General features: G+C 39.7%; 1 long non-coding RNA gene across 1 annotated transcript; it reads right to left on the reverse strand.

Moving 5' to 3' along the window:
* Nucleotides 1-1,880: 1,880 nt before the first annotated feature.
* On the reverse strand, nucleotides 1,881-23,749 carry LOC143346319 (uncharacterized). Its single transcript, XR_013080395.1, has 4 exons — nucleotides 23,688-23,749; nucleotides 8,408-8,504; nucleotides 4,731-4,866; nucleotides 1,881-2,300 (listed from the first exon to the last, which is right to left on the reverse strand). It is a non-coding gene; the product is annotated as an uncharacterized LOC143346319 (long non-coding RNA).
* Between the last annotated feature and the right edge of the window lie 213 nt (nucleotides 23,750-23,962).

Below are 23,962 nucleotides of genomic sequence, written 5' to 3' on the forward strand. Positions count from 1 at the left end.
CTTCGATTTTAAATTTCTCTTCAAACTTTGCTTTCTCGTACAATTTTACTTGTTGCGTGTTTAGTTTAATTTCGTACAAAATGGCTATCTCAAAATTTTTGCGTACACCTAATATTATTTTCCATAATTTCCAAACAGATGTTTTGTTTTTGTTTGCATAGGCAACGAAAGACTCAAAGTTGATTTAAAGAATGTTTATTAATCGAATTGCTAGGTGTTTCTTTCTTAGTTTTTACAAAATTAATTACTTGTACGGTAATGGGGGCGGTCACGGTAATTGGATCTCTTACTTTACATCTCGTTACCGAATTCGGGTACCTCAGGCTAGAGGATGCCAGAGCGCGAGCTGAAAGAGAGACCCACAATCTGCAGACGCAGCCTGTCAGAGGGCAAAGTCGGTGTCCAGGAGAAGAGAATATAGCGTCACGCCTGGATGTCAGTGACCGGAGCATAACCCCAAGATAGTTTCACCATTACCACCGTCTTCTTCCTTCGCCTTGCTCCTTTCTGTCGGCCCGTGCATCCGTGTAGCAGTCTGTTCAACCGTGGCCTGCCGCTTGTCCGCAACACCTGAGTATCTCCGATTGCAAATGTCCGTGTCAACGAGCTGGTTTTCCAGCCGCGGATCTCTTTGATCAAATTCGCGACCCATTTAAACGTATCGAGCACCTATTCCACTCTCAACATCTTTAAAAACTCGACGGTCGTTTCCTCTGCATTTTCGTAAAGTTTTAGGCCTCGAAAATACAGTGGCAGACATATACTTACGAACATGCTAACAAACTTTCATTGGTGTTATTTTGTTATAAAAAGCTTTGTTACTTAAATCGCTCTATTTTTATTATATGTTGAGGTAGATACTATTATTCTCTGTTGTATCTCTTACATAACTTTGTTATTATAGACGGTGAATAACACTTTGTTTTAACTCTTCGAACGTGTTGCGGACACATACGAACGCTATTACAATGTATGCTTACATCATTTGTTTTGAATTTGTTGATCTCGAAAGCAGCTTTTGCTAATTTGTCCGTGCGATTAGACGGAGCGTATACTAGATTTGAAACGTTAATCATGAGTTTGGGTAAAAATATAACGCCAGAGCAACGACGCCAAGTACAGCTTCTTAAAAAACAAGGACTAACGTATCGAAATATTTCTCAACAATTAGGTATATCTCTTGAAGCTTCTTATAAAATCCTGTAAAATCGACAGACGAATAGATCGTTTGATACATCGACTTTCTGAGGCCGACCGTTTTAATACCGCTGGTGTTACTTATAATGAAATATCGCTACATCTGGTTAATCAAATCAGTGTTCGAACTGTGCAACGCCGTTTATGTGAATTTAATCTAATGGGTAGAGTGGCACAGCACAAACCATTGATATCTGAAAAGAATCGACGTGCGAGGTTTCAATTTGCAAAAGACCACCTCAACTGAACAGAAGAACTATGGTCCAAAGTTGTATTTACCGATGAAAGTAAATTCAATCGTTGAGGATCTGACGATAAAATTTATGTAAGACGTCGTATTGGCGAGGAATTTAATACAAAGTGTACCAAATCAATTGTTAAAGGAGATGGTGGATCCGTATTTGTTTGGGGTTGTATGACCACTAATGGTACAGGTCCTGTTATTATACAAATGTCACGGTCGTTCTTTTATTGTGGGACAATTTTTTATAATGATAATAACCGTTATCCCAATAAAGAACACGCGAAGCTACAAAAGCTACAATTATCTTGTCGAGACAAATAAATTGTCATCGGCAAGCAAGGATTTGGGCCCTGCAGGAAATGCATTATATTCGATTTGTTCTGGTCAACTTCCTGTTTCTGGTAGACCAACAATACGTTTGATCGCTCGGTTTTATCCCTACTCATTCAGACCACTCCCCCAGGAATCATTCGTAGGCTGTCAAGCTATACGCGTTCCACGAGCATTAGTCGCTCGAATGTGGCATCCCTCGAACGCTAATGGGAATCAACCTTTAGTATTTTACACGCTGGACGGTCGGTCTGTTCCTTTAATGGCCCGGCACCGTTCATATTTCTCCAGGCTTTTCGATCAAAATCCTCGCCTCGTATCGATCGCTTCATCTTTCTCCGACTTTTCCAATCGTTCCGTTTCGGGCTTTTTTCGTCGCGATTTTTTTCCTTTTTCGCGCGGTCTCGATGAAAACGTCGATTTTTTCTTGCTTCGACTACGGCCTTCGTTGCTCGTTTTGGAGGATTGATTAATCGCCGCTCGTCCCTCGGTCGCCTCCCCCACGGATTCGTTAGATCGCAACTGTTGCCTGGGAGATGCCACAGCGGAGATTCGAGTTTCAGTTTAATTAGGTTCGCGATTTTTATTAGCGCAATCTGGGTCTAGTAAAATGAGGGATGAGTCGCGCGGTGAGCTACTTTGGGAACCTATGGTCTAAATTCGCGTTCGAGTCTTCGATCGTTTACTGAGTTTATCGGTATAAGTTGTTAGAAAATAATTGAAGATCACAACATCGAAAAGTGTAATTCGGTTTGTTATGCTTAGTGCGGTTTAGAAATGAAAAGATTTTAAAAAGTGAGAAGGAAGCTGGCATATAATCGAATTAAAAGTCATGAAATATGCAGATTAATATGGAAAAATCGGTTCAGTAGACTGAGATAACTCAAAACAAACAAACTACTCTATAAACGTCCAACTAAAAATCGTACAATTATAGACAAAATTAGAATTTTATTTATATAAATTATTTGCAACAAGCATCTAAGATTACGTTTGAGTATCGAGAGTAAAGAAAGGACTGGAAATTTTTGGAAATACAATTACATACATCTTTCTTGTACTCATCATTTTGTAAGCATTTAAAGAGATCGACGTATGATAGGAACAAGCGTAATCAAACGAAAGTGAATTGCGTTATGGAACTTAAGAAGCAAAAACTTCAGTCTGTCCTGTTTCGTATTACAACGTGGTACGAGATTTGATCCAGTCGTACCTCGCGTAATTGGCACACTTTATATCACGTTACTTTCGTACTAATACTCTCATGTGTAGTAACAACGACGAACATATAAAATTACGTTCAATTTAAAACATGTAATTTTTGCAGTCAGTACGTTAGATTAGGTATAGATACAATTATACAAAACAGTACACCCAAATGACTGATACTTCGAAAAAATATTCGTCTAGCTATAATTTCTTAGTTCGTTATATGCCAATCATAATTGTAATAATCACACGATATGTCGCCCTTCTTATATTTTTGCACATTAAGGGGCCTTTCTACTTTGTGGGATTTAAAAAATCGAATTTTTTTTGCGTTTTCTTTTAGTATGTAGTCTCGAAAATATATCTACCAAATATTAAATTGAAATTCGGAAAACTAACGAAGTTATAGCCTGCTGAAATGTACCACGCGCAGACATAACAACTGGACGTGAAACTTTAAAGCTGTTTTTCTCGAAAGTACATTTTTCGGCACTGCGTAGACGATAACATGAAAACCATTCAAGATATCAGCATAAAATTTATAGAGTATCTTTAGAACTGGTTTCTCTATAGCATGAACTAGGATAATTGCGATATATGTGCAATACTTTTTCTTTTATTAACAAAAAAGCAACCGAATATATGAAAATATTCAGTATCTTTTCGTAAAATAACTGCCATTGTGCCATCTTTCGTTTTTTTTGAAAAGATCCTAATTCACGCGATAACCAAACTAATCTATATTAAGAATATCTTTGGTGTTTGGATTTCGGATAACTTGTTCGCAAAATATTATCTACGCAGATATTACGCGTTGCAAAAATTCGTAAATATAGTTAAATATATAATAAATATATCCACAAAACCCGGAGTTAATCGTTCTTTAATAGCCCGAAAAAAAATCACAAAGAAACATGTATTTTTCTTGCCTACGAAATAGAATGGCCCTTTAAGTGCATTCTGTAGTTTTATCGAGAATTAAAATTTCCCATAAATGCGTAAACATCCACAGTCTAGTTATCAAGAACATCGAATAGATTTCTCCCGGACAATGAAAAATCGAGCACGCGGTATCTCGAGTTTGGTTAAAAATACAAATCAGGAATACAAATAACAGTTGCCGTTACGAAAGCGACGTCGGTCAATTATCATTATTTTTATGCTATCCAAACGTCGTTGGGAATCCTGCGTACCGATCGTTTTAATGAGCGGATCATCAAATTGGGTTTAACTTTAACGACAGCCAGCGAAAGCCTGGTGGCGATCAATAGACACCGAATCGTTGAATCTGTGCATCATAAAGGGTAACGACCGCAGGCAGTTTGGCAGCATTCGTGAAAGCGGCCTTTCTTCGGAGTAATGCAGCCGGGATCATGCGATGACGAGAGCGATTATGAACGTGCCAGCGAATGGAGGAAGATAGAGTGGGCTTTCATTTGGTATGCGTGGATGCGTGCTTGCGTGAACCGAACAACGAAGAGAAAGAGAGAGAGTAAAAGGGTCAGGTCGGGGGAGGAAGAAAGAGAAGGGGGGAAAAAACGAGAGGTGACAGAACGGAGAGGAAGAATACGAGACCGAGGAGATCGGGGTTACGGAAAGAAACGAAAGGAACGGGACAAGGCGAGACGAGAAGGAAAATGGAACGGAGCGGTAGGAAACCACGGAGAAAGCAGAAAGTGGAAACGAATAGAGGGACTAGCGGCTGAGCGATAGAAAGCAACGCGTACGGAGGTGCACGAATACCGAAGACCTCGATTTAAATGTTCGTCGTTGCTGAAATTGGTTTGGAATGACCTCGAGACTCGTTGTCGTCTCTTTATCTAATCCTCTTCCGTCCATAATCGGGCACCGCGAGGTGCTCGTCCATGTGAAAAGGCGACCCGAGTCTGGAAACGAAAACCAAAGAGAATACTGGGCGGAGCAAAAAGGGGGAAGGCGGTGGTCAAACATTCGTAATTACACCGATCATTTAATCTGTCCGAGATTTCCACGTAGAACGCGAACAACCGTAAACAGGACGTTGAACCCGTTTAACAAAGGACCAGCTGCGCCCGATAGCAAATTCGGATCTTTCGGAAACGACCAAAGGGAAAGAAGCTGGAATTAGTCGGACGCTAAGGCGCCATTGGAAAGCTTCAAATGCAAATTTTGCTATCGCGTTTCCTAATTCGGACGAATTAGGACGAACGTACTATTTAGTAATGTAAAGCTATATTGTGTTGAGAAACTTTTTAAACTTTTTTTTTAAACCCACGTTTGATTAACGAAATTAACCGTTATTGAATTTATAAATTGTCACCACGACGAAACGATTTGTCGCAGTTGTTGACACGTTGCTGAGCACAATTTAGCGTCGAGTATCCACAGCCTCTTTTAATACCGTGTAGATCAGCGGTGGCGTGTGTCATAAATTAAATTAAAAACGGGCAGTGAGGATTCTCACCCATTTCACGCCTCCGTGGCATCTTTGAAACGAAAAAAGCTTTGGGAATGTAGCTTGTTCTCTCTGAAGCTCGAAGAGACCAATAAACCTCGCTCTGTCCTACATATGCGTAATTACGACAGATATAAACAGCGTTCTACCGAAAACAACGCATTCAATTATTTACTTTATCGCCATTTGCATAATTCAAATTGTACGCCATTAAAATACACGAGGAATATTTATTAAATTTTTAAGTTATTCCGTTTTAAAATTATCGAAGTTTCAATTGCGAGCTTACGCTGCACCGTGGAAACGAATTGATCCGTGACTTCTCTACGATCCGAAAATGCACGTATTCGCCAACTTTTGTTCGAAATTGCGCTTCGAAGGCTAGCGATAAAATTCTGTATGCATCGCGGAATATAGGATCAACTGCGTTCCGAAATATTAAAGGGATCTCGTAGCTTAGTAACAAACTGAAATTCATCGTTACGTGCAAAAAGGTACGAGCGATGCAGGGGTAAAAAGGTGAAAGAACACGGGGAGACAAATGGAGATTTGCTTGGAAAGTTTCAATGAGAATAAACGAAACTGTGCGCTCTTTCATTCGGTCGCATGAGCATTCTTTCCATCCGCGTGCGTGTACAAGGATCTGAGAGAAAAGAGGAGCTTCAGAATGGAAAGACAAAAGAAAAGGTAGTACGAATAAGAAGCACTAAATCTAATTGCCCGGCGACGTCGTGAAAAACGGATGACGAGACGCTCTTGTTCCATATTCTATGTTACCCGATGGGTTTGTTTCAATAATTTATCGAACTCTTCTGCAGTTACCTTGGAGGAAAGAAATATGCAGAGTAAGCATTCGCTCGGTTCGATCTATTTTTTTTTTTTTTTCATAAACAATTTGTGCAAATTTCGTAAAAGTTTCGTAAGATTCATAGTCGAACGAATGATTTAGAAACGGAGTTTGGGCTCTGGAAACCCATTGAACAGCACAATTTCTCGGAGAAACGAATGGCGGCTCTTTGCTTCAAACACAAGTTTCAATTTATTTGCAAACTGTTGAGATACTTGAAACTAAGAGCGCTGAAACGCGAGTAACATCAAAGATACAAATTAGCTTTGCTTAGCGTGCATATAATTTGCAAAAGAGGCTCGAAGTTTTTAAAGTCGAGAACGCGTCGTGGTTCTCGTGACATTTCATGGAAACTAATCTACATATATTTTTAAATTGCGTTCGTTTAAATTTTTGATTATGCTAAAGAATCTTCGTTCGAAAAATGCTATCAGTCGTAAATGAAACTTTTTAGGTTCCATTCTTGGACCTTTGTCGATAGAAAATGGAGTCGTTCGATCAATTAACTCGAATACAATCGGTTGCATAAGGTCCCAGGACGCGGGTAGGCATTTAGAAGATTGAGAATCCCCGGACGAGTGGCGGGATGCATCCGCGGAGTGGCAGGAAAATTAAATGCAGACGAGATTTAAAGGAACAAGAAACACAAGCAGCAGCTCGTGTACACGAGGGGAATCACGCAGCAGGCATGCGTGACTTCTGTTGGCAGTCTGTGCCCGCTAAGGCAACCAATAGAAACAAGTTTTAATTCCCCGCGTCTGAGGCTCGTGACCCCGGGGAACTGTCGAAGACTTTTTTCTTTGTTGCCGCGATCGAAGTAGGTCAAGCCTACTTCCACCTACTACTTAGTAACGTGTTCCAGCTGCTATCATCATCGGAATCGCTGTCACGATCAACGTTGCTCGTCATCGAAGCTACCGGTGACTGTCTCCGCGCGATGCGAAAATCGGTGTCATCGAGGAAGTTTACAGTCGAAGATGTTGCTAACGGTAATACTATAATGCATTGGATGTTTATCGAATAATGAATTTTAATGGAAACGTCGACGTACACTGTGTCCTGCGAGGCAATAGATAAATCACTGTGCTTCAAGCTTTAACTTGTTCAACACTGTGTTCTGTCCATTTAAAATTAGTCCAATTAACGAAGAACGAACACTAGGAAAGGATTTATTAAGGAACACTATCACCATAGGAGAATATAGTATATCATCAAGAGTTAAATAGAATGTATTATCAATGGTGGATCTAGAAGAGCTCAAAACTATGTATTATATTAAATTTGCACCGTCACTACCATGAGCAACCGTCAAGATCAGCGAGCACTGTTCGATCACTGTTATTAGCCCGATCATATCGTAACGCATTGATTTTGAATTTCATTGGGAGTTTGATTTGATTACTATTCAAGATATTGTTGAATGATATAAATTCCATTACGTTAAATTATCTCCACGAATGAAATTGCATTGTCGGATATATTTTAACACACGGGAGATAAATATTTTTTCCTCGTTTGGTGCTGGAAATTCTTTATTTTTAAATTCAAAATTATTGTCGACACATTTTATGAATTTCCCGTCAGGATTTTAGCGTAATGATATCGTTTCAAAATTTGATTCAGACACTTCGAAACGTTTGAGTTTAATTTGAGGATTTAAAACAGAGCAAAGCCATTAACTCCGTTTGTTTGACAAAAATTGTATTACGAAAGTTAGATGAATGGTACCAAAACTTCGTAACTCGAATGAGAAAGCGTTGACCAATAATAGTTTTCTCAAAGTACGACGCTGCAAATAAAACGGCGAAGCAGAGACAACTAAGCTACTTTCGAAGAGAAAATTTATTATCACTCAGCAAATAGAAGACCGTTCAATTACGTTGTTCTTCTTTCCTCCTCACTCTTATAGTACTTACACGATGGAACGTGAGTCTTGCCTTTTTTGCAAGATCGTGAGCAATTTGCGAAGTACGTCTTAATAAAACTAAATGAAACGATCCAGTCGTTTCTGAATTTTAAGAAAAATAGGACTGTTTCAAACATTAAAAGTGAGTTTCTTGAAGATGTTGTCCAAAATACTTAATAGTTACTTACTCGAACTGGATTTAACATTTACTTAACTATACTTAGTAAATTATAATAATACCTGTGTAGTATTAATTTTCTTGAATCCACGAACCCCAATTTCTTGTCTGTTTCTTAAGGGATGGAATGGTAGACCAAGCAAATAGTCCTTCAGGGTGCTAAAACAAGTACAAAAGCGTTATTAATAAACGTACGGGTATCAAATTATTCTGTTACAGTCGATATTTAACGGCTGTATTTATCATAATTCATTACTACATATATTTTATTTTTAAAGTTATACAATTTTGTTTAACAATGAACAAAGTATTTTTCTTTTTACTTCGAAATTACTGCACATCTTGTGAAACTCGTAAAGCATGGAATGTTTAACGTCTTATCTACGTTCGTGTTAAGAAGTTAAAAACATGACTATTTGCTCTCCATATCTGTGAAAGATCGAGTGAACCAAAGAATGTAACTTCCATATTCAAGGTCGAACAAGATAACGCACGTTTCATTGGCATACACCATATAGAACCCATTCAAACTAGCAAATGGGTGTTATAACGAAACACCCAGAGATTTATGAAATTACATAATAATCATGTTGTGGCAACCTCTTTAACAAAACTAAATAATTCGATCGGTTACTGTTTCCCACAAGTTGGTTTCTGTACACGTCGAAAATTAAAATATTAGGGATAGGGTGAACTAAGCCACATGCCCCTCAAACAGTCACGAATCACCGACGCCAGGTGTACTCTAGGGAGAACGAAAGGTCAGTTCTGGATGAAATAGTGAATCGTGTTGGGTCAGACCTTTGTACTCTACCTTCGTGAGCAATATGCTCAATACCGTTCACATTTTCTTTAACCACCAACCGACCCCTTTGTGCAATAACCAAACACATTACCAAGGAAAAAGTTAGAACCGTTGCTCGAAAATAATTCTAAAAGTGTTTTTAAACACATTCGCTGCCAGACTAAAATTTTGACTTTACACCATCGTAAACTACACAACATAAAATTTCTAAAATTCAGAAATCCTATCGTCTCGACTTGAGAATTCGGTTTTCTAGTTCCATAGAAATCCTGTCGTAAATGGGTGACGTGGCAGTCAAAGCGTTAAACGAGTTTCGTATTTCTGCGCGGTCTCCCATCTGTTATCCTGAAAACGCGAAAGCGTGAACGTAACAGGCGAACGCATCCATTATTTTCCGTTCAGATGCGCGGACCGGAATAGATAAGAGGGCAGCGGGACAAAACGAAAACGGAGCTCGACGTGTAAATTTTAAGTACTTCCCACCCCGAAAGTGGATTCGAACTTATCTCTCGGCGTTTCTACCCCTACTCGGGATCGCCCATTCCTGCTCCTCCATGAGCCTTCGGCTTCCTTCCTTTCCCGCTGAATTTCCATTTTCGCCTCGACTTACAAACGCTCGGGCGAAAGTGAGGCGCAGAGAGAAAAAGAAAAAAATATCAAAGTCGTCTCGTCGGCGTTCGCCGCGAAAGTTCCGCGGAACGATCGTTCGAATGGAACCGTCATCTTTAAAAAGCAGGATCGCGCAGACACGGTTGCTTCCGGTCCGTCCATCCCGACTCTTCTGGAACACCGTTTTATTACTTTGCTGCCGCTCCTCCCGCGGGGGTATTATTCGCGAATGTTTCCTTTTCCCAGGGCGCTGGGAAAATTTTACAATGACAAACGAGGCGTTAGAGAACGGATTTAAATTGCGCCATGGAAAATCTTACGGGGACATCCTCGACCAACTGTATACACGCATCTCGCGAAGTAAAAAAGCGACGAAATAAACCACCCGCGGGGGAAGAGGGTACTGGACGAGAAGTTTTTCGCATAACTTGATTCTAATTTAAATGAAAACCGACTGACGAGAAAATAATTCACCGGATAGTTTCGAATAAATTCCCCACGATGGAACCCGCCGGGTCAAAGGGTAGGACGAGAAAAGAAGCGGCGTTAAGCAGTGCTCAAGGTTTTCTACGGGGTGTAAATTATACTCTTCTTGCAGTCAGCTACGCGCCAGTTTTCACTCTATTCGAAGCCGGTAGCCCCGGGTATTTATTAAGAGAAAGTTTCAGGTTTTACGTCGACCAACTATCCGCGCGATTCGTCCCTAAGTCGCAGAAGAAACAACCTAATGTCGTCCTTAACGATTAAATTTGTTTCGCGACCTTTTCTTGATCTACCTAGTCGGTTCAAATAAGTATAGTTACCTATTAAAGTTGAGTTCACGTTTTTTTTACGATGCAAAGTCGTGGAACTTGGTCGTCTCGAATAGTGCACGTCTTGTTTCTCAGTAATTTTTGATGTAGCGGACTCTGCGAGCGATTAATATTGTCGAAAAATATGGTAATTAATTATGGACTATTCTAAATCAGATAAATGTATACAGGGTGGTCCACGTAACTTGTGCAGCTCGATAACTTCCAAAATATGCGTTGCGCGAAAAAATTTTGTATACGGAAGTTGCATGGTTTAAAGGGGTACATTATGTAGTGCATTTATTTTTTTTTATAGGTGGAGGTGTTTCGGAGATTTGAAGGTTAATTTCGTTTTTTTAAATAGAATGTTATATTTTCATACGCCTCCACCTATAAAAAAAATAAATGCACTACATAATGTACCTTTTTAAACCATGCAACTTTTGTATACAAAATTTTTTCGTGCAACGCATACTTTGAAAGTTATCGAGCTGCGCAAGTTACGTGGACCAGCCTGTATATATTTATTTTAAAATAATTAGTAATTTTAATGTAGAATAATGCGAATACTCTTTGGTGAATATGTTGCTTTGGGTCGTTAAGAGCGATGGTAATGTTTGTTGCATATTTTAGACTAGAAAGCTTCCTTCTTTATTCCATTTTTGTCCCATTCAAACAGAATTTTATGTACGTATAGAGTAATGCGGTTTCAGTGATAATCTTTAGCGTTGTATTCTGTATTGGTTTTACTGCCTGTAATATATGATGTTTTGGTGACTTATTACATCATAATATACTGGGGAAATCACGTAATTGGGACGAGTTATATTTCAAATTAGGTAACAGATAGAAAAAACTGTAGTGGGAAAAGTTGAATGGTATAATAGTATCTATTTTTATGTTACTTTAAATTGCAGACATTTCTGAATGAAATTTTATATTTTTATTTACTCGAGTCGATTCCCTAAATCATTCTGCGTAAAAAATCATTAGGGTACCATGTTCAAAAGATCAATATTTCGTGAGATAGTTCATATTTTTACTAATTACGATATTCCCCATATGAGATTCTAGTTGATACTAGGACTGAGTTTGAGAAACAAATGACACGTCGTTATTTAGTTATGGCTAATGAGATTTTATACAAATAAAAATTTGTTCCGTTTGTACCGAGGCTTTTGAAACATTATTCCAGCTACATTATTTCAATTTAGCGTATAACTTATTTTTGGTGTCGAAATGGTGTCTCGCGGTCATCGCCTTCGGTCCACGGTCCCTGTACATTCGAGAATTTGCTGATGTAACACTGTCGAAACTTCCGATAATCGACTGGGTTAAAAAAACACATAATTTAAAGCATATATTTGTTAGTTAGACCCGAATAACTAGTTCTGTACTTTCACACATAATCAATATTCTAATCAATTGTCTATAATATTTTACATACTTGTTTCATCGACTTCTGAAATTCTTTTAATTTTATACTAATTACATTATTTCACTATAGTAATTATATAATCAATCTCTAGTGTACACGCCAGTTACAAGTACACAACGCAAACATTTTCTACCTATTTATACCCGTACTTATTATTAGTTCTCCTTGCATAATTTGTATGTATGTCAGGTTGATTCCAAGAAACACTGTATTTACCGAGGGCCTAGAACCATCTGCTGGAATCGTTTGAGTAAATCTGTGAGCTATTCTCGTTGCTACTATGTTCGAATATTGTACACGTTTCAACGATGTACGCTAAAATTGATTTAATTAGAACGGTGTTCGCAATAATTATCTTTACAATCGCGTACGACGTAAAGTGGTTCCAACAAGTCCAAAACTAAAACGTTGGTTCTTCTCTACCGATGGTCAATGTGGAATTCTCTCTGGGGGGAAAAAAACCCGGGCAAAGAAACTGTTTCACTCGTCCTAGACGACGCTGCATTAGTTCCAGCAGACTTTAGAAGGACATGGTACTTTTCTACGACAGTTTACGGTGGCAAAAACAAACGTCCTAATTGAGCCTTGGCGACACGATTCGCCGGTGAAGTAGAAACACTTATCTTCGACCAGTTACGAGGGCCAAAAAGACGAAGATCGGCCGGGGGGAAAATTGCGGCGACATCATTTCCCGTCGGAGTGCTGTTAAAAAGGGAATAAAATGCAAAGAAAAGGGTATTATAACGATGACAACGACGATGGCGGTACGAAAGTTACGGGAAAATCGGGAAACCACAGGCTCGTGCGATTCGATAGCCGTAAACTTCCGGAAATATATTAAAACAGGATGTTGAGCTCTCTTCCCACTCAAATATGTCCCGATTCCTCGACGTTATTTCTTCGATCGGCGATAATTATTTGAATTATTGTCGTTGCATATGCAATTGGACTTTGAAGACTTTTAATATTAATTTTTAAATTTAATTCCTGGTATTTGAAAGACCATAGTTTCATAACTATGCACGTACACATGCTTATTGTACATCAGAAAATTATTGACTTTCAAACATCATATTTGCATATATTACCGTCAGGTCTGAAAGGATTAATGGCTGACATTAACTATGACTGTGACAGTACTATGCAACAAATTAGCACATATAAATGCATTAATCATTAATCAGAGTGCGAGGACTTTGTTTGTTCAATAATCTCGTGTTGTTTTACCACGACTATACACAGTCGAAGTTCGAAATTTTTCCGTGTCCATGTCGTATTTGCCTGTTTTGACACTTCGATCTGGAATTTGAGTAATTTATTTATGTAAATTTAGTTTATTGTTTTCAACCAGAAAATTCATCCTCCAAAGGTGTCTTACGTATTACGGGACACCCTGTACGCGAACCCAGTACTTATCCAGTCGATTTTCGATAGGCGGTAAGTTCACGCGACGCCCTTCCACGCCTGGTTTTCCCTTCCTTCCTGTGTGTACCGTTTACACGAAGGGCTTCTTGCGTATCGCTTGATCATTGTTATCGCCGGCAACGGAGGCGCAAAAGAATCTGGAGGTCGAGCACCGACGCGTTCACGGTATTCCTTTACGATCGTTCCACCCCTTTAATCCTCTCTGCCGAAATAGAACGATCGATTTTGCCAAAAGCAAGGGGATCGAAAGAGCTGAGTCACTCGAAGACACTCGATATCGGTATCTCAGGGGCGAGACACGGCGATTTCGAAACCTCGTTTTTTAAGTAGCTTCGACGAACCTCGCGCGTTTATCTTCCGCGCCCTTTGCTCGCGATTCAAAGCGATTCAACAACTTTTCTCCGCTGCGGGACCGAAGTTTTTCAATGAATTCTAATCACCGTGCTAAACGATCGTGTAAGTTGTTGCGTGCGCAAAATACGAGCGTGCAAATTCACCGTGGCGTGACAAATTTTAGTTACGGCGCTGAACGCGTGCGTCAAGAAACGATTAAAGTTCTTTTTCACGAACCTCGACTTTCGATTTTTATCGACGCGTGCAAATTAGCTACGGGGCACGACTGTCAAATTCGTCGAATCCATTTCTGACGGGACTATTCGAGTCCTATTGATTTTCGAAAGCAATCTCTCGGCCGACGAGACCGGGGAAATACGATTTCCGTAAAGCAAACGAATTCTGAACGCGCTAATCGCCACGCACGAGTTCGTAACCGTATTTGCTGGATTTAATCTAGTGCGCTGTTCTTGATTGAATTCGGATTATGGCGGAGAATCGTAACGAGGATTTTTCGAAAATGACGCATTTCGAAGTTAATGGCTATTTCGGGAAAACCGTTGTGTGCGTCATTAGTTCGCTAAAATTTCATTTTCATAATTGAAGGAGGGAGAGAGATAACTTAGTTACTTATTTGGGGCGTACGAAATGTCGCAAATGTGTTTATAATTTTGTGTATTCCAATATTTTTTGTTACCAATGATTCTTTGTTTTTTGTTTGCTCGTTTCATTATCATCCTAGACGTCGAGATCGTCGAAAAGATGAAACGAAGCGTGTTCCCCGCATAAAGGAAAGAATTTTGTGATCGTTATTTGTCATGCCAGTCATGATAACCTCGGTTTTCCCTTCGAGGCCTATGGTCATGCCAACAACTACCTGAAATCAGCCGTACGATCATTTCTTCCTTCAAGTTCAACGTTCCGAGTGAAGCGTTCTATCTGACCATCTTTGTTTCGTAAGGAAAGGATGCTCGACGATATTTGTACGACGGTTGCATTTTAATTAAGAACTGATGCCGTCTCCGGCGTGTCTTGGTCAGCCGTGGTTTCGGGCGAGGCATGAGAAAAAAACGTTTACAAGCTAAGACGAGCGGAAGGGAAGTCTTGTACTGCGTGAACAACTTTTAAGGTCTGTCCAAATCATACGACGGTTCAATTTTCCTACTCCAAACTTTTATTCTTTCAAACGGTTCTCGCAGAGTCTTCACCGAAAAATCAAGGCGAGTCTTGTAATATGGTTCGGTTTTAACTTCGACAACAATAATAATAAATTTAAAGATAAGTTTGGTCCCGAATGAAAAATAATCGTGTCGCTGGTAAATTCCTCACAAATCGCGCTCCGTAGAAAATTGAGCAATTTTCGCCGGTTCGATGGTCGCGGAACGAAGCATAAATTAACAGAGATAGAGAACCGTGTGTATGAGATTGAAAACGTACTCTGCATAGAGGAATTGCGGAACAGCGTTGAATCGAATGGGGACGAATCCAGCGAAGCCTCGTTACCGAGTCGCAATTAAAAGAATCGCTTCTATCCCTTCTTTAAAAGTCAATAGCAGAGCAAATCCTGAGCCGGCGTAAAGAAACCTTTCGATTGGAGAAGCCTCTTTACGACAGACGGTTGGTCTTTCACGTTATTTTCGTGCCCCCCGGTGCTTTCATAAATGACAAATTTCCTTGAACTCGGCATAAAGGTTTCCCACTGTTGGCAGCCCGAGTCGTTACGGTTATAAAAATGTTTCGAGCAGCCTCGAAACCAACAAGAGAGAGAGAGAGACACAGGGCACGCTGACAAAAGGAAACGACCCGGGGAGCGGGAAGAAATTTCTCGGGCACGAAAGTTTCCCGTTCCGCGGATACGACGCACCCGCGAAGTACCCACTTGACGTTCAATTTCACGTGAACGCGCGGCTTAGCGGTTTTTCAGCGATAAACAGATTCCGTTGGTATCGTAATCATACTTCGGAAAGTGCAACGGGAGAGGCGAGGCACGAGTCAACTCGGATGAAACTAAGTCGAGACGAGTCGTGCCTGCTCAGATTTTCCCTGCGGAGGAGTTAGTCAGTTCCGAACTGAAACTAATACCGATGACGACGGTAGTTGCGAAGGAAAGGAACGAACCGCACCGACAGAGAAAGAGTGGGACGGAGGCTGGAGGAGGGAGACCGACGGATCTAAACTTTAGACTCTAAAGTGGCGGTTGCGAAGGAGAAAGAGGAAGACCATGAACAGCCACTGCATACGGGGTGTCCCGAGCGGAGTTGAGCTATCCGAGCATTTGAAATATTTCAAAATTCGAAGTTTGAATTGAAGAGAATTCGTTTCTGCTTCAATCTATTCGTCAGATGTCTCTTTGGTACGCACTGGATCTTTGTCATGTAGCAGAATCTCGATAATTGCAGCTGAAAATGCAAGAATCGAGATTCGTGCAATTATGGAGGTAAACAGTCTAAGAAGGAATCTCAGTGACACATCTTCACTGTTTATGGTCACTACTGGTTCCTTCCACTTCCAAGTTTATTCGTTGACAAGTGACGAGCCCTTCTCGATGTTAATGCAATGCAATAAACGAGGTTCTTGTGGAATAATCGAGGCTGTGTTTATAAAAATTCTGCCTTGCATTAACTCCTTATATTATCCTTAGTATTATAATAATTTTGACGTATTTATTCGATATCGCTGTGAGAGGAAATCACAAACCAATTATCAAGCAAATTTGCAACAGTAGAGTCTACTTAAAAACGAAGGATGATCAAACTGTCCCTGCCCTATTAAACTTTTCACAGCTGAATTAATTAGCGGTAAGAAAAGCTTCTGTACTGAATTAATTTCTCAATTAATTTTTAAACAACTATGTTCCTAGTCGAGAGGAAATAGAAAATCTTAAATAACTATCTTCGAAAGTTGAGAATACGGTTTTTGTTTCCTTTAATCAAATTAAGTCCTTTGTAATCGTCGAATTTTAAATATTTTAATTAAATAAATTTTAAATTAAATCCGAATAACGCGTTCGTACACGTCCGCAATTTTCTAAACCGAAAGCAAAGAGAAAACAGACAAAGGCACGCGTAGAACCAAAAATGTACAGAACTATGGTGGACCGTACAGACTGGCGGGGGCAAAAGCAACGAGATAAACGAACGGAGTAAAAATGGAAGGACAGGCCAAAGGGAAGGGTTTCAAAAAAACATTTTGGAAAACGCGAGAATTGGATAAGGGTCGTTAGATAGGACACTGTGTACCCACATAATGTTGCAGAAAGTCTGTATCGCGTATAAAGCCAGGCTCGGAGAAAGAATGGAAGGGGGAGGGGGGGGGGATAGATGAAAAGAGAACTGGCGGAGGGGATGAACGCGCGTAGGAGAAAGAGGTGAGAAATGGGAGAGTTACGCGGAGTGGGGGGGAGTGGTGGAAGGGAGGGCGAAAGGAGAAACAGGGAACGAGGGGGAGCAGACTATGCCCGATAAAAAGCCCTGATTCCCACGAGCGTGGATAGCCTACGATGAAACCCTCTCAGCTCGCCGACCACGGTACGGCATTAGAACGTCCACGAGTACCATGTCGGATTTTTCGTCCGCAGACACTGCATCTACCAAGCGGAGAGACGAGCCAGCAGCCATGCACGTAACGATTCGTTCTCGTTGTACGTGTTTACTAGGCTATGATTATGTAATCGCCGGCAGTTTCTGCGATTTCGAGCATTACGCCGGCCACCGCCGTTGTTTCAGCCGGTGGAACATTTTTTTGCTCGAACGTTTTCCCTTTTCCTTGATGCCGTCCCAATTCCGCCGAGCTCCTAGAATTTGGCGTCCACCGACGCATTCCATAACGCTCGAATCTTCAAAAACGGGAACCAAATTAACAGTATTATTACGCACGCATCGTTCGTTACGAGTGAAACGGTCCTAGTAGCTTTCTTTTATCAAGGAATAAGGAGTAATTACCCTTGTGCGCAATCTTTAGACTAAAATTCAATCAACGTTGGTCAAAAGTAGTTAATTCTATCGGTAAAAGTTTAGCTCTTAACCGAGAAAAGCACGATCCATCCTGCTTTCTATAACCTTTTTCGTAACGAATAATATTAACGTTTTCGAAAAAGTCCATCGTTTGTTTTTCTTATATTTCTCACTTTTCAATAGTACCAATTATGGTACCATACTAGTCGTGGATTGACTGTTGAAATCAATTTCTAGGAAATAGTTTGTAGTACAATTCTCTTTAATAGCCGGAAACGGAAAATTGGAACGTAACGGAAGCTAACTTTTTTGTCGCCGCTTTTCTCTCTGGGCGCGTTTAGATTTGACGTGCGCGTTGTCACACAATTCTCCTGCGAGGCGTGTCAATTTTCCACGTTTGAAGTTTTCGAATTCGTAAGCGTCCTTTATTTTATTCGTCGAAGCCGAGAAACGGTCGCGCAAGTATATTGTTACTCGAGTATCAGCTTAAAGGGACTGTAAACTCGACGAGACAAAGCGATTGAATGTAACGCGATAGCAAGAGAAATATAAAAGAAAGGAGTGGTATCTTCCTCTTGGATGTTCCGCGACAGAAAGAAATCTACGGAGAGGAATCCGGTGCAGTGATTACCAGACGCACTCGAGGAATTGGAATAACGCTCGAGAAATGATACTTTTTGTTCCTTTCATTGTTCCGTCCCTTTAATTCCCGGCCAAGCTAGAACCGATCGAAACAAACGCATTTCGTCTGGAAGAAATACGACCCCCTTCTTGCTTTGATAATTTTCTGACGCTCGTATAAACCTCGAAACGCGTACGTTTGATGCGATAATGAGCGGGGTCTTGGAACGTTTGAATCGCGAGCACGAAATTACATGGTATCACGCATTGCAAACACCTTGAAGTAATCATCGGCGCTGTACTTTGGATACGCGTGGTTATATCTCCAATCGCGATTCGCAAACTGTGATTTCGTAATCGGTTAATCGTAGTTATTTCTTTAACCGCGTAACACTTGTGCGTTTACGCAGAACGTTCGCAGCGAAACTGCAGAATCTATTTTTTATTCACGATGTAACCGGGTATAATATATTCTTAGAAACAATTTCAAAGAAGAAATCTACAAAATTATAGAAAAATTGGAAATTAAAAAATTTATAGATATGCACCAAACATTTTTTCTTTTCTGTCAAAAATCACTGTATGCTTAATTTTCTTGTAACTTGGAAACTATAGATGATAGAAAAAAAGTTTTCCAAACAAAAGTTACTTCTTAAAACTAAAACTTCTACCTCTATCGCTTGATAAAATGATTAAATAAATGTTACGAACGAAAACCAATATCATTTGAAAATTAGTTAGTTTTCACGTGGAATCTTAATCACTGAATCTACTATCGTAATGTCAAATATTTATCTACGGCCTCCTTGGGTTCCGGAAACCACCAGTTTGGAGAACAGTTTTAAGTCTGCTTTGTCATAACTTTATAGACGATTTCTTGAACGTATTTTCATAGAAACTTAACGGATGACGTATCCGTGACTTTCGAAATTCCACGCGTACGTAGACGGAACGTGAAAAAGTTTAATTGAAAGGGTTAAATAGGCCAAGCGACTGCAGATTTCGCCCTTTTCCCTTCGACCCTTTCGGCTTTCTCATCTCGTCAGTGCACTCGAGGTCTTATACATATATAGCGCGTTTATCGACCGGTTCTTGTCTCGTCGCGGATTAGAAAGAACGGTCCTGCCGTGTTCAAGCGTGATTCCAGTTCCTCGATTGTGCCTGCCAGTAATCACGGCACCGGATTTCTTTCCGTAGCGGAACATCCTACCGTTTTTCCTTTTACGGGGCTCCCCGCCTTCGCGTTTCGATCGATTGTTTTCCATCGAACTTTTAATCCGTGACATCGGTTAGGATACTCGACCACTGGCTTTCAACCCAAAACAGTACCTATCTCAACGAGATGTTTGATTTTCAGTGTGATATACATGTATTAGTGTTCTCTACAATTTACTGTTTTCTACTTCGTCACGACACGTAGACGCGTTTAACTGAAACGTAAGTTGAAGTATATTTGGCAGAGTCAAGGGACACAAATCAATAAAAGAAGATTAAACGCAGCCACCAAGGAGATAAAGCGACTTATCAGAAATCACCCACAACGAAAAATGTTGCTCTTATCTATCTGACCTTTCACCCGATGAGGACACGAATTGTTCACTCTGGAAAGTCATAAAAAAATCTAAAAAGACCTATTTCTTACAATAAAGAAAGTAGACTCTGGGCAAGAAGTACCCTCGACAAAGTCACTGTTTTTGAACTCTTAATTTAACACGAAATTTTAGTTTTTCCTGTACAAGAATTAGTAGTCGAACCTTTTAATATGATGAATCCTAGAGAACACACGTATAGTGGAGACATAATCGTTTCAAGATGAGTTATTATTAACTCGTTTAACCCGTTGGGTGTTGTCGGGAGCTTATTAATGCTCAGTCAATCTGTTCGGTCTGTGCGTTAAACGCCCGTAGGCGTTCAGCATATATTATTAGCATAAATAATCGACTATTAGGCTTCTGTATATTATCAGTATAAATAATCAACGGTCAAGAAACACGACTAGCGGACATAAACATTCAAACCTTGGCATCGAATGGATTACAGGAAATGACTATATAAAATAATTAATATTTCCGTTAAACGTTTCGACTCGTTGCTTGGATCCTCTTTGATATACAAACGATTTAATTATCCTGCAGAATCAAACAAATAAGACAATATATTCGCGTGAGAAGACATTTCCAATAACGAATTTCATTTATGATAAAACTGCAAGAAGAAGCTTACAGATTCGTAGAATGTTTAAAAGGTATATACTCCCAAGAATGTAAGCTCTTTGTGCAAACGCAATTCAGAAGTTCAGAAAAACCTGCAGAAATTCCTCAACGTTAAAATTATCAAGGAGCTTATAAAAGCAAATTCCTGCAAATATTTAATAATACGAAACTGACTTTAAGCCATTAAAAGTAAAACAGGACATCACGTTCTGCCAATAAATCGCAGGTTTACCCAAGAAAGCCAATTGTCGCCTGTTTTAAAGAATGACGAAGAAATTCAACAACAGTTTGCTTGAAAAATTTCGTCCATCCAAAGTTCGAGTTATACATTGTCAAAACTGGTTTCTAATTGGGTGGATTTATCGATTACGATGTTTCGAAGTTCGCTCGTCTTTGCTTTTTATTTCACGAATAATTTGTCACCTTTCGAAAACAGTGGTAAATTTTAATTTACAATTTGATAATTTTAAATAAATCGAACGCAACCGAAAATTACGCGACCGTCGATTTCTCGTTTATTTTCTTATTTACCGTGTCTAAGATTCCGTATCTCCGGAAGCTTGCATTCGTGTAAAGAGATTGCAGCGACAAAGGCTTTTCAGTCGAACGAAGGACAATCAGTCCCAACGCGTTGTATCACAATGTTCATGCGACGAGTATCTCGCACAGAAGGGTATACAACCGAGACGAACATTATCGATCTGCGTTCCAATGAAAAATAATACATTCTCTGGAGAACGTAGCTCCTCCTCGATCCAAAGAAAATACGCGCAGGCCGAGAATAAACTGTTTCGCGTTCTTTCATGGAACACGAGCAATCGCACCGACTCTTTCAGCTTCTCGGCTGTTCTCAGATCCATCCATTTGTATTTCAACCTTTCACCTGATTTCTCGGTTCGTTTAATCCACCTTCATTCAACGTTCACGCAAACCAATTGATATTTAAACTAAAAGACAACATTCTTTTGTGGATTTGTTTCCTAACGCGGCTGAAAAGCATCAGAGCGTTTTCGACGCGGTTCGATAATTACGGATCAAGATTCTTGAAATTTCTGTTAAGCGTTATTTAGGGAAACAGCCCAAGGGAACTAATTGATTTCTTTTCAAGTTTGAAATTGTTTGAATAGGGTTTTATCGCACGCAGAAGTAATATTATTAAATCGTAGGTAAGATTCCGTTGCTAATTATTGCTATTATTTTTCGAACCGTGGATCATTCGTAGGCAAAAAAATCAGAGAAGTTCTTTCATTGAATTTGAACGTTACAACTTGATTTGCTTAATTCCGTCGCTGGAAGAAATCGTAACAGAAGCGCGAGCTAACCGGCGATCAAGTCCGGGCCAGTTGATTTTAATATCTAATTTGCTAAGTTAATCACAAAGGACCGCGTACCTCGGACGAAGAACTCTTCCTCCTTCGGTGACTTAAAGTAAACCAACTCTGATCCCCGGGAAAGACAGTGACCCTCCCTTCAAAGGCTAACCAAAGACGATTGTTCGGATCTCACTTCGCGGGGGAAAATCCAAGAATTATGTTAACTGTAAGTGGAATTACCTTCCAATGAATTTATAGAGACGGGCTTAATTTCTAGCGTCAGCTTAACTCGCGGCGAAGGGAAAATTAGATAGGAAAAGACAGCTCTTCCATAATTTAATGCGTCGGAACTGCGTTTACTCCGATGCTTTAATTCAAACCACTCGGCGCGCTTCGAGCAGAGAAAATTAAAGTTCGTTGGGAAACAAGATTGTGGGCTAACTGATGGTAAGAACGAAGCCATGGAAGTCGTTAATTATTTCAATCACTCTGTCCGTGTACCACGGAAACTCGACGTAACATTTTCTTCTTTTATATTAATTTCTGCAAGTTTCGTGCAATTTGTCCGATGGGCGTTTGGCGAGTCGGTATAATAACGAATGGCTAGCGTTTCCTTCGTGTTACCAGATTAGACCTTGCAGGTGTTGTCTTTTATATAATTTAGTTCGAACGCGTGTTAAAATTTTAAATTATACGGAAAGCGCGTATTAATTATTTATGAGATAAACCAGCGCGCCAGCCTTTCTTCCAAGTATTTCTACAACAATGTAATTCGTTCATTACTGCAAAAAACCAGATAGTACATACAGATATATATTACATAACTTTAGTTTTTTATTTTTGTTCGAGTATTTTCTCTAATTGGACTACAAATCTCATCGTATAAGACGTTCGCGTTTCCAAGGCGTCAAACGAAACGCGAGGAAAACGGAGTTTTATACGACTGAAATTCCTAGTACAGCAAGAAATGCTTCGATACGGGAAATAAATAGATATTCGAGGCAACAGTGCTAGCGGGTGTCGCAACTGCGTTGTACTTTACAGAAAATAATCTTGGGTCTTTTCCGACGACGCAATCTGGTTAAGTTTCGAAACTAAATAAACCGCGCTTTCAGCGGCCATTAAATGACGCGAGAATTCATTTTTAACTGCTTAAGGGGATGAGAAAGAAGCGGAAAATTAAGTTCGTCAGCTCTTCCTGCGATCGCTTTACCAGCGCTCATTATGAAATGAATTTAAAATACAATTCAATTTAATCCGCTCAGGTACTACTTCAATATTCACTGCTCTTTTTTTTCGGGCCGGGAATAATCTGATTAAAGTGGCTTTTTTGGAGGGATTCGGTATAATTCGTGCATTAATAAATTTGCATTAATTATAGAGGTAAATTTGTCATCGAAAATACGAGTGTGATAAATACGGAAATTCCGGCGACGGGGAATGCGCTTTTTGCAGGGAAACAAATTATATCGGATGATCGCGAGCGACATATGTGCTTTCATGACTTATTAAATGCATGAAAAAAAAAAATGAAAATCATTCTTTATGACGGCCATATATTCCGAAATATTTACTTTTGAATAGCGCCAAATGTATCGAACGTCCATTATTTTTAATGCTATCGTTCTCCTTATTTTAGAGCGTTATTTGCGCCGTCGACAGTCATAATTTTTGCCAAAAATCATGATCAATCCGCAGGAGATACGTCGCATATTGCGTAATGAAGAATGAAACTAGTGATATTTTAATTGAGGCCAGCTTTTAATAGGGTATATATAGACGACAGTGTACTATTCTTAAAATAAAATAATTTATGTAAGTGCTCCATTTTAAACGCTCACCAGAATCATGAATCGGTCTAATTTTCGCACGTAGCTTCCACACGTTCGTTTGTCACCTGAAACAAACATAGAACGAATAATTAAAATCCATAGAATAGTTATAGTTGATCGAAATAAAAACAATTAGAAGTTCCATATTCCTTTCTAACGTCAAAAATTAACCAGAAAAGCTAGCACAGTGGCTTCAGATTTCGATATTTATAAAGTATTTTTAGAATTTTTGTTTGTCTGTATGTTTGTGCATTATAAACTCGCGTGGCATTCTTCGATAAACA

The sequence above is a fragment of the Colletes latitarsis genome, chromosome 10 (genome assembly GCF_051014445.1).
Source record: "Colletes latitarsis isolate SP2378_abdomen chromosome 10, iyColLati1, whole genome shotgun sequence".
In the NCBI taxonomy this organism is placed as follows: Eukaryota; Metazoa; Arthropoda; class Insecta; order Hymenoptera; family Colletidae; genus Colletes; species Colletes latitarsis.